Below are 12,908 nucleotides of genomic sequence, written 5' to 3'. Positions count from 1 at the left end.
TGTGTGTATATATATATATATATATATATATATTTATATATTCTAGTAAATTCTAGATTTCTATAACCTTTCTAATGTTTTGGAGCTTTAAAAGAGTTTGCCTTGATTTTTTGTTATGATATATGCATACCAAGATCATTTTTAACATTTCATTATTTATATTTTGGATGTACAACTCTGAGGTAATTTTAGTATTAGACAGCATTATTGATTATAATTCAGATACACTCTCTATAGTAAAAAAAAGCCTCACGACCATCAATAATGTTATTTTTTATTTATGATTGTACTTTTATCGCACGTATGTATGCTTGATATTTCACAGAGCAACTGAACTTGTGGGAACTGACACTTTTTTTCTTTTTTTTTCAATTAGACTTCTTGTTTCCATAGCTGTGTGACAGGGCAATTCTATCATCAGTGAGTGACCTGAATAATTTATTGATAAAATCAATAAATCATGAGTTGGCATAGATTAATGTAAATGTTTCCTAATGGTAGATTACTTTAAGGTTTTTATTTTTGTTGTAATATATTGGTAGGGGGAGTAAGTCTGCCTATCATTCTTTTCACTTATCACCAAGACTGACAGATAATACCTTAATCCATGCTATCATTATACCAATATGAATTTTACAAGGTAATATTACATTTTATTTTATGTTGAACATTAAGAGAATGATTATGTGCTTTAATATTGCTGTTAATGATAGATTCTGATGGAAATTTTCTTCTTCCTCTTTTGATCTCTGGTGATCCATTGTCTGTGACTTCTCAAGAGTCTCTAATGTCTTTAATTCAAGAAGTTTAACACCATGACTCTCTGGATGAATGAAGATGGTGGCATGCTTCTGAGGTAGTCTGAAATAAAAGCACAGAGAGAAAAAGAAGGCTACTTATGGTTGTTTGCTAAGGTTGGAAAATTTCCCAGACTGTTGGTTTCTTATTCTAGCATTAAAATCTAGCTAAATTCATAGTCTTAGTCATAGCTTGGATTTATTTCTAAATTTGGTGTCTGGGAGAAATACTGTGCAAAATGTATTTTGTGTTTTGCATCATTTACTGCATATTTAGTGTGAGAAGATAAAGTATTTTCCTTTAGATATGTGTGTGTATGTTTGCGCTTTCAGCTTCTATTACTCATTATCTTTCACTGTTTTAGAAGAAAACTAACTAAAAGAAAAAAAATTTGATCTGCTACATTAACTTACATTGATTCAGTGGTAGCTACAGCCAAGACTTTTGAAGTGAATAGGTAATTATCCCATTGTGAGTCTTTCCAAAACAAATGCCTGCACACACAGAATAGGCTGATTGGCCCACAGTGCTGATGTTCTGGTTTTCAAAGATCTTAGAAATGCTGAGTTCTCTGATTCTGTGCTCAATATAGAAGATTTGGTAGTGTTTAACATTTTTTCTTTTAGAAAAAATTATCAGCTGGTTTTCTATTCTCTATCATTCAATTGCCTTTTGTATTAAGGGAGCTTTAGTAATGCAACCAAAAACTAGTGACTGACTATAGAGGCAAAGCACAATGTAGGATAGGACTAGCTAGTATCTATTATGTACCTACTGTGTAAGCAATATGATAACATTGTTTAAGGAAGTTATCAATCTAACAACAATGTGAGGTAAAATATCCCCTGTAGTAAATGAGGTGATAGAGAGAGACTAAAACACTTGAGAAACTTGACCTTAGCCAAGACACTCAAGCCACACCATTTTGACTCCAGCATTCCTGTGTCCATAAACAGCAAATATTAGTGAGTCCTTAAATAATTTAAACATTACAAATAAAGGGCCATACCTTAACTTTTATTTTGGTTCATCAGTTTTTGAGTATCACCTTTTTTGGCAATCATTTTGTATCCCAGGTCAACAAGAAGAAATAGACACTGCTTGCCTGGAGGTGGCTTGCACTGAAGTACAGTGGAGCATAAGTAAACAAATAATTATAACTGGACTTCTGCCATCGTAGAAGTGATTTGAATGACTAGAAAGAGACGAATGTAAATAAATGTGTCTAGAGAGTCAGGAAATTATGCAAAGAGCCAGTGATCTCTAAATAAGATTGGTAATGATAAAAAAAAGAGTCTGCTAGTTAAAGAGGTCCTTAGAGGGGTTCCAGACACTTATAAACCAGAGCATAGAGCATAAAATCACTTGATACAGGCAGAGAACAACAGAAATTTGCTTCTGCTGTCCTGCCATTGACAGGAGCACATGGTAAGATATTTGATGGAAATGGCTGGCAGCGTTCTGATAACGGACTTACACCCAGTGCTAAGGAGACTGGACTCCACCACGTAGCTTATAAGAACTACTGAAAAATGTCAGCAGCGCACTGACATATGAAGATTTTCATTTCAGAAATCTAACTAGAAATGATGCAGATAAAGGGAAGAGATGTCACTAACAGCAATGAGATCAATAGGGAGATTATAAAAGGTCAAGTCATTTCTAATTTTCTTTATGTGTCAACTTCATTCTTTGGTTTCTCTCTCTATGGGTATTAAACAACCTTTATTTTCAGAACAATTCTCCTCCTCCTTGTTCCTGTGATCCTTTCCAAAGGAATCTCTAAAATCTATATTTTATTTAAAAAATTTTTTATTGGTGCACTCAGTGGTTTGCTTTTTTTTTTTTTTTAATTTTTATTTGTTTATTTACAGCATAACAGTGTTCATTGTTTTGGCATCACACCCAGTGCTCCATGCAGTACGTGCCCTCCCTATTACCCACCACCTGGTTCCTCAACCTCCCACCCCCCCCCCACCCCCCTGCTGCCCCTTCATAACCCTCTGGTTGTTTTTCAGAGTCCATAGTCTCTCATGGTTCATCTCCCCTTCCAGTTTTAACATGTATTGAATTCTTCCAGTGTGTCAGGCAGAAGTTAGGGGATTGGGATGCACCATTCACTTAATACTCACATCAGTATTGTGTGAGGTCTTATGCAAGCACACCAAGTTATTGTTTAGAATTATGTAGTTAATGAGTGGTATGTCTTGGAGGATTACATCATTTTGCTAATTCTATTTTATGAGCGACTTGTCTTTTTTAGTATACTGATTTAGACTTCAAATCTTCATTCTTTTAGTTATCTGGTCGACATATTTTTTATTGAGTGCCTATTATGTACCAAATATCCTGGTAAGGTCTTGTATTTAGTGGTAAGATATTGACAAAACGGTCACTCTGTGAAAGAACAATGATTCTGCAACACCTATACTGATTCGTGTGTGACATAAGCCGAATGCAAATGCTATGATTGCTGTAGCAGTTGTCATCACAGATAGAGATGTGTTTGTAGGAGTGGGAGGATATTTTCGTTTTTAGGAGTGAGAGTGTGCATTATACCAGTAGAATGAAATTCCCTGGGTTATTTATGAAAAATATGTCAATTTGTAGTCATTATAACTTTTCCCCCGAGACACTTTTAGCAATATGTGACACCCAGGAGCTGAGTCTGTTGGCAAAATTGGGGAGAGGGCTCAAATATACATTATTGAACTCTCTAGGAATAGTAAATTGCAGAGAGCCAGTAGCTGGTTTTGTTTCTGACTACATGTTTGTGCCAGTTACAGACAATAGCATGTAAAAAGAAGAGGAGGCAAAAACAATAGGATAGGTACAATCTACTGGAAATCTTAAAAGACCTTGGCTTTTATATGGGAAGAGAAAATATCATAGAGGAGTTAATTTCAAGTGTCAGCAATAATTAAGTACCACTTTGATTAAGGTGTTTCTAAGTTAAAACCTCAATGATGGTACCACATCTAGGCTTAAATAGAACTATTTCCTGGGGAAGAGTTGTGGGTTGGGAGCAGAAGGAAGCCTGACTTAATATAGACTATCTTCAAATGGTGATTTCTACTTAAACTCTCCATTGGAGAAGCTATAAAATAGGCTACAGATGTGGGTGTATAAAAATTAGTTGATATCATGAAATCTTGGAGAGTTTTTGGTTGATGATGTAAATCTGGTTACTTTTAGTTTCTATTCTGTATGAGTGATATAGGTAGATTGGATATCAATGATTTTGAAGTGAATTAGACATAATGTCCAACCGCAAGAAACATTTAGTGTATTTTCTAGCATATTATTTAGTATAATAGCTTTTAATAACATTTAAAATATCTGGAATAGTGATTGCCATAATTTAAGAGATGAGATATAATATTATGCAAACTTTCAATTTTTTAAATCTGACCTGGTGGAACCAAAATTGTATTCTTCCTTTCTTTCCCTTCCTTTCTTTCTTTTTTCCTTTTTTCTTTCTTTCCTTTCTTTTAATTTTCTTGCTTTTCTTTCTTTCTCTTTCTTTCTTTTCTTTTTTTTTCTTTCCTTCCTTGCTTCCTTTGTTTTTTTTTTTAGAGAGTGAGCACACAAAGGTAAGGAGTAGAGGGGGAGGGAAAAGAGAGAGGAAAGAATCTTGAGTGGACTCCAGGCTGAGCAGAGAGCCCCACATGGGGCTAAATCTCACCATGACCCGGAGATATGACCTGAGCTAAAACCAAGAGTCAGATGCCTAACCAACTGAGCCACTCGGGCACTCCAACCAAAGCTATATTCTAAAGACCTTTCCTTTTATTAAGAAAGTACAATCGGTGTTGGGTGTGTATACACACGTAAAGAGCTGAACTATAAAAACTAATATGTACATTCAAATTATAATGACAAATAAGAAAGTTATCTTGTGGGGTGCCTGGATGGCTCAGTGGGTTAAGCCTCTGCCTTTGGCTCAGGTCACAATCTCAGGGTCCTGGGATCAAGCCCTCCATCAGACTCTCTGCTCAGTAGGAAGCCTGCTTCCCCTCTCTTTCTCTGCATGCCTCTCTGCCTACTTGTGATCTCTGTCAAATACATAAATAAAATCTTTTAAAAAAATTATCTTGCAAATTTATGTACTTGAGGCCTCATGATATCTGTAGTCTATTCTGAAAACACATTATAAAAGGGATTCACCTTAATCAAAACTAATTCTCTGAAATATTTTTAAAATGACAAATATTCAAAATGAAAAATGTGTAAATATTCTCTTTATTGTTTAAACATCTTGCACATTTTTGCCACTTTGTACCTAAGGATGATTTTTTGTACAGTATAGTATTAGAACATGAAGAAACATATGATATAGGTCAATCTATGCAAGTATTTTTCATTTATTTGTCCTTTTAAGTGATTGGTTTCACTGTTTGGTTTCCTTATCAGGAACACTTAAAAATGAGTCAGTGACCTCCTTCTAATTCTAAAGAATAATATCTATTTTACTGTAGTCCTATACAACCATGCTTCTGTATATCATATGAGAAGGAACTCCAACACAGAAATCACAGTACAGGGATGCATGTGTGAATTCCAAAACTTACTAGTAGAGGACCTTGAGCTTTACTTTATTCACTTAAAAACTCCTTGGAAACAATAGCATCTACCCTCCAAACTTGGAGTTTGAAGGAAAACTAAGTAAAACAATAAAACAGTATGTAAAATTTGAATATCATAGTTCTTTACATAGATCTAAAAGGAGTTATGGTAAAGAGTGTTAGTTCCCAAATAGTTCATTTGTTCTCCACATTTACCAACATTTTGCAGGTAAAAATGCTTAGCTCTAATCAATTAGCTTTGGGTAGAAGGGGATATGTCATTCAGAGGCAGAAGGTGAAAAGACAATATTTAACCATTTAGCTATCTATCTACCTTTCATAGCTCCTGATGAAATTTTGTTTTGACTATGAGATGTGAGACAAAAGGGATGGTTTCAAGGTACAACCTTAAGCAATTAGAAAAGTCTTACTAGCAGTTAAGATGAGAAAGGCTATGTGTGGGACAGATTTAGAAGCAGTTTTGGAGATTTAAAGTTTGAGATGACAATTAGATATCCAAGTAGAGATAACAGGTTTGTCCATTGGATTTATCAGTATAGTCATGCAGAGAATTCTAGACTGGAAGTATAAACATGAGAGTTGGCCTAGGGTTGGTATCAAAGTCAATGAAATTGAGATTACCAAGGAATGGACTGTAGAGAGAGAAGATGAATAGGATGGGGTATTGGGTCTCTCCAACATTACAAGGTAGGTAAAATAGGGAGAATTAGCAAAGACCCTGAGAAAAACAACCAGACAGTTAAAAATCCAAGAAGTATGTTATGTACTAGAAGTCAAGCGAAGAAAGTGTATTAAGAAAAAGGAAGGGGGCGCCTGGGTGGCTCAGTGGATTAAGCCTCTGCCTTCGGCTCAGGTCATGATCTCAGGGTCCTGGGATCGAGCCCCGCATCGGGCTCTCTGCTCAGCAGGGAGCCTGCTTTCCCCTCTCTCTCTGCCTGCCTCTCTGTCTACTTGTGATCTCTGTCTGTCAAATAAATAAATAAAATCTTTAAAAAAAAAAAAAAAAGAAAAAGGAAGTTATCGACTATGTCAAATGATGTTGTGACTGATAGCTCAGTAAAAACAAAGAGTAAAAAAATTGACCATCGAGTAAGGAAGGTAAAGTTTCCATTACCTATTGTGGCATAATAACCATCTTAAAATTCAGTGCTTAAAATATAAATTTAATATTTTCTTGGTGGTTTTATGTGTTGAGTTGTCTGTTGTGTGATTCCCATTTGGGGTCTCTCAGGCAGTTGCAATTAGGTGTAAGTCAGAGCTTTAGTCATCTGAAAGGATGCTGGTCTCAGCATCCCTGATGGATCAGTCACATGGCCAGCAGTTGATGCTTACTGTCAGCTGGATGGTCAGCGTGGGCTGTGTGGAAGGCAGATAAATGACCTCCCAAAGCTGTTCATGTTCTAATCCCTATAACCTATGAATAGGCTATGTTATATGGCAAAGGAAAATCAAGGTAACAGATGGAATTATGGTTGCTAATCACTGACTGTAAGAAAGGGAAAATTCCCTGAACTATCCACTGATACCAGTGTAATCACAAGGATCCTTAAATGTAGACGAAGAAGGCAGAACACACACACACAAACACACACACACACACTTAATGCGAAGTGATTTGGAAAAGACTCAGCCATCATTACCGGCTTTGGAAGTTGAGGAAGGGGATCACCAGTTAAGGAAGGCAAGTGACTTCTAGAAACCAGAAGAAGTAAGAAAGTTGATTCTCCCTTTAAGTTTCCAGAAAAAAAATGTAGCCCTGCCAACATTTGATTTTAGCTCAGTGAGGTACATTTTGGAATTCTGACCTAGAGATCTGAAAGACAACAATTTTTGTTGTCATTTTAAGACACTAAGTTTGTAATAGTTTGTTGCATAACAGGAAGGTACTACAGTGGTCAAAAGAGTATCACCTATTTGTCACCATCCCGTTGGGCGCAGGTACCACTGACGGTTGAGGCTGGTTCCAAGAGGCAGCGCTCTGAGAATAGATCCAAGAGATCCAAACAGAAGCTGCAAGGCTTATTAAAATATAGTCTTAGAAGTCTCAAGATGTCACTTCTGCCGAATGCTGTTGATCAGCTATTTAACTAAGGTGAGCCCAGGTTCATGGTTAGTTGAGGTAGACTACATGTTAGTGCAGGCTTGTATAAGAAAGAAAGAATTGATGGCAAACGTCCTGAAGAATATCTGTCATGAAAAAGGAGAGCAATATTGGTATAGCCATGGACTGAAAGCTTGATGGGAGTGATTTAAGGGAGAATCAGAGAAAATAATGGGACATGAAAAGTTTAGATAATTACTTTGAGAAAGCTTATACAAAGAGCAAAAAATGATTTGACAGTGGGAAGAGAAATGGCAACAAAGAAAAAATGAATAGGAAAAAGAATATGCTTGTGTGAAAATTGTAATGACTTCTTAAAGAGCCAAGTTTTATTTTTTCATTTATATATATATATATATATATATATATGCATGTGAAAATATTACAATATTATTATTGCCAGTACAAACGATATAGACATACTCAAATATATTCTGAAGGAATCTAATCTTAGCTTTGGCTCTAAGTAAGCAGATTCTGAGGCAAAATTTCTGTGTTAATGTGTATTGAAGTACACGCTGTGGACTGATTAGTGTCAGTCCAAATTTCATATGGTAAAGCCCTAACCCACAGTGTGACTGTACTGGAGATAGGGCCTTTAAGGAGGCGATTAAGTTAAAGGAGATCATCAGGGTGGAGCCCTGATCTGAGGAACTGGTACCTTAATCAGAAGAATAAGGGACACCAAGATTCTCTCCACTGTGAAGACACAACATAAAGGCAGGGGTCGGTCTACAAACCAGGAAGGGAGCTCTCACCAGAACGGGGCCACACAGGCCTCTGATGTCTGACTTCCAGCCTCCAGAAATATTAGAAAATAAATTTGCTGTTTAAGTGACCCAGTCTATAGTATTTCGCTCTGGCAGCCTGAGCTGATTAAAATAGTACGCAAATTCAGGGAAGCAGAAGTAAAGGAAAGGGAAAATAAAGGAAAGAGAGAAAATGGGACAGACGGGACATTTCTAAGCCAGTCATTGAGTATTTTAAGTATAGCTATTTGCTTACTGTATCTTTGAACAATAAATAAATAAAAGATTGTTAGGGCGCCTGGGTGGCTCAGTCGTTAATTGTCTGCCTTTGGTTCTGGTCATGATCCCGGGTCCTGGGTTCAAGCCCGGCATTCAGCTCCCTGCTCAGTGGGAAGCCTGCTTTTCCCTCTCCCATTCACCCTTTGTGTTCCCTCTCTTGCTGTGTCTCTCTCTCTGTCAAATAAATAAAATCTTAAAAAAAAAAAAGATTTTTAAAAGATTTATAGGTGCACAGTAAAAGAAAATTCAGAATTTACCATAATTCACTTAATCTGGAGAACCAAGACAAATGACTAAATACATTTTCTTTGTTGTGTGTATAATGCCCCTAATCTGCCTAATTCTTCAGGTGGGTGAGGATGGCCCTTAACACTGAAACTTCTTCTAGTACATAAACTCCCTAATGGAAACAGATTAACACATCTTTAAAAGATTGCCTTTTTCAGAAGAGGATTTGCAGTTACATTTACAAGCCACCTCACACCTCACTGTGGCCTCCCCCTGTGTATTTTTGGTTTAAATTTCAAAATACTCCTTGAAAAAACGGTCTTCCCATAAGTTTGAGCAGGTAAACAAAGTTAAACAGTTCTTCAGCAATTACATAAGTAACTTATATGTACGTATTTTTGTCTTTCTTTAAGCTCAAAATTTAATAAACATAAAACATTCAACTGTTCTATTGAACACTGGCTGCTCATGTAATATCATTACTTATGATGTTAAACATACTTGTAGCTGTCCTCTTCATACCTCTAGGGGAAAAAAAGTAAGAATGGATTATTCAAATGATGTAAATCCCTTTGAGACATGGGCCTTATGGCAATACTATAAATTTTGTTTTCCCTCCAAGGTTACTTGCGATGTTGGCCTTGATTTAAAACCCAAGATTCTGAGGGAAATGGCAATGATATTGAGCTCTGACAAATTGAATTGGTCTCAAGGTATTGGAGGATGACTAATAAATCTGCAAGCTGATCCAGAAAATATTCTGTACAAGCTACCTTTTCTTCTTGAAACACATGTGACACCTTTAAGTGTTAATACCACTAGCTGCTTAGTTTACTTAAATTGTGTGTTTGGGAGTGATTTCATTCTTGTTATGATCCACACTCACCTCTCTGTGACAATTGCTTTGGATAAAGATACAAAGGAGTACTATTTTGTTTTGTTTTCCACGCAGTGTAGCATTTTATTTTTAATGTCACCTTTTTCTAAGAATCGGCAAGGTAATGTTTACTACTATATTTTGTGTAGTTTGTCATGCCATGAAAGGGAATACCATGTTTTCATGAGACTGTTCCAGGAATATGACTTAAAATTGCCACTTTACTACTGTACATCAAAACACAAAAACACTGTTACTGATACCAGAAAGAACAAAATAATATGTCTAAAACATAACGTGAATTTTTAGAAGTTCATGAAGAGATTCAAAGATAGTATTACACGGTCTGACTGTAACCCTCCTAACCCTATTTTCGATTAGGTTTTTTATAGGTCTATTTTTAAAATAATAATATTTATCAGGATATTTGCATGAAATATTTTCTTATACACATTCTAAAGGCATCTCAAAACTTCATCATTTTTTTTACTCAAAAATTTCAAAAACTTCATCCTTTTTTTTTTTACTATGTTCAGTTAGCCAGCATATAGTACATTATTACTTTCTGATGTAGTGTTTAACAATTCATTAGGTGCGTGTAACAGCCGGTGCTCATCACAACATGTACCTTGTAGTTCACCATGATTGTGTAGTAGTTAGTACTCTGCGTCGTGTAACATCATTATTTTTATTTATTTATTAATTTGTTGCCATGTTTGTAGGTACAGGAGATATAAATTACTTATGCCTCGGATCTGAAAAAGGCTTCCTGATCCAGCTCAAAAGCCTTCTCTTTACAAAGGTTCCCCTCTTGCTTCATCTCAATGAATCTTTCCTTTACAGACTCCAGCCTTTAACTGCACAGTTACAGTTTTATTACATATATAGAATCCTAATTTCATTTTGCACCATATAACTACTTATAAAAATAGGTAGAAAATTCCATACATCAAATCTAGTGTCCCTTTGCTTCATATCCTATCTTCTTGGGGACGCTTTGCTTGGCCACACTAACTTGCACTATTTGTTTATTTCCTCAAAACCATGTAGCACTTGATATTAGTATCACACTTTACATGTCCCATATTATTAATATTGTACATTTATTTTTCAGGTGTGCATATTTTATTTATGCACTTCTTTTGAAAGTCAAGTGAGAGTGGGTACTGAGACTTACATATTGAACAGAAAGAATATGGGGTTCAATGGCTTTTGAGATAACTATTAAAAGGATTTTATTTGCTATTACATAAATTTTGAGTAAACATTGTGTTGTGATATAAATTATAACCATGTTATTGCTTCAGAAAGTTTTATCTTCTACTAAATTATTTTAAAATTAAGCCATTGAATTCATAAAATAAATTAGTCTCTCAAATGGTAAAATTCTGTGATGAATAATGATGATAAAATATGAAAAAATAACCCACAACTGAATCAAAGGTTATAAAGAAAATGTTTTTAAACTTACAAGAAAAATGACAAAAAAAATAATTGAAACGTAACGTGAGGTGATTGGGTGTTTTATCTGTCCATGTGATGGTGTACTCTGAAATTACTATAGACTGAGAAAAACATCCCATGAAATTAAAGAGTTTTGTTCAAGTCCCATTAAACAGAAAAATGATTTTTTTTAAATAAGAAGTAGAGTGATAACAATTCTCTTTTTCTTGAGACTGAGAGGTATTCTAGGATAGGAAACTTTCAGTGCTAAAACCAGTTAAGTCCCAGGCAAATTAGAATGGGTTCATCACCTTATAAGAGATGTTTTTAAAACTGTGTATGCATGTGATTTACTGTATATATACACAAAGACAGTGTATACTGTACACACACAGACACACACATAGTATAATTGTATAGCCTATATATGCCCTGAAACATACATATATTACATACATACACATACTGAGAAAGACAAAGAAACAATGGATGTCTGAGAAAAAATATGCCAGAATGAAGGTACAGCTGACCTTTGAACAGCATGGGGGTTAAGTGTGCTGCCACCATGTAGCTGACAATTTGCATGCAATTTTGAATCCCCAAGTATTTAACCACATAACCTACTGTTAACCAGCAGTGTTACTGATAACATAGTCAATTAACACATATTTTGTGTTTGTATTATATACTGTATTCTTAAAGTAAAATAAGCTAGAGAAAAGAAAATACTATTAAGAAAATCATAAAAGAAAATACATTTACAGTACTCATTGCATTTATCAAAAACAAAGCACAACACATACAAGAGGACCTGCACAGGTCAATCCTGTGGTGTTCAAGGGTCAACAATAAGTGCGTGTGCCTGTGTGTGCCTGCACAGACATATATATGTACATATGTACATAGATAAAATCTCCATCGAAAGGTAGATATATATGTCACCTTTGCTGTGTAACAGATAACCTCAAAGTCTCAGAGGCTTATCATAGGAAACATTTATTTCAGGCTCAGGAAGGGCCAGCTGGACCTTGGCTAGGTCTGGCCTGGGTTAGATCCAGACTTCTTTGCAAGTCTGTTTATCATGTCTCTCATTCTGGAACCCAGGGTTGGCCATGGACACCTTTAGGAATACAAGAGAGTAAGCTTCTGAAAACTTTTGCTTTCAACTGACATTTCTACCCAATTCAACATGTAACTCCTTCCCACATTCCAGAGGCCACAGGAAATCCATAACCAAGCCCAAACTGAGTGAGGCAGGAGCTATACTCTGCCCTAATAAGAAGGAGCAAAGTGAATATATGCTGGAAAGTAATCCAATATGACAATGTGGGATTTGGAATAATGCTTTATTTTTTAAATTATATTTTCCCCAGTTTTTTAAAGATGTATTATTTTAATACTCTGAAACATACATAACTTAAAATAAAACAAAACTGAAGTCCTATTAACAATATCTTACTTTTAAGCAAATGAAAGCAAACAAAAGAGATGACTCTGTATGTTAAGTTGAAGGTGTGGGAAACCAACAATAAAAATTAAATGGTATTAGAAACACCTCTGAATTTGGGAAGAAGCTATAATACTTTGTGAAGATGAGCATGAGTGTGTCCCAAGGATGTGGCGGTGTGTTAGTTTTAAGTCCCTAGTTAAGGTAAAAGAGGACAGCCTGGGAAAATTTTCTTTCACAGAAGAGAGGAAAAGTCATAGGATGATGGTCTGTTCTCTAGGGGCTTGGCGAGACTAGAAAGCAATCATTATTATTATTATCTTTATCTGAGAATTTTCTGGTGGAAGTATCCAGACTCATTCTTACAATTTCAACCTCTTTTCTAGCAGCAAGGGTCACT

The sequence above is a fragment of the Meles meles genome, chromosome 10 (genome assembly GCF_922984935.1).
Source record: "Meles meles chromosome 10, mMelMel3.1 paternal haplotype, whole genome shotgun sequence".
Classification (NCBI taxonomy): domain Eukaryota; kingdom Metazoa; phylum Chordata; class Mammalia; order Carnivora; family Mustelidae; genus Meles; species Meles meles.
Note: the sequence above shows the minus strand (reverse complement) of the source record.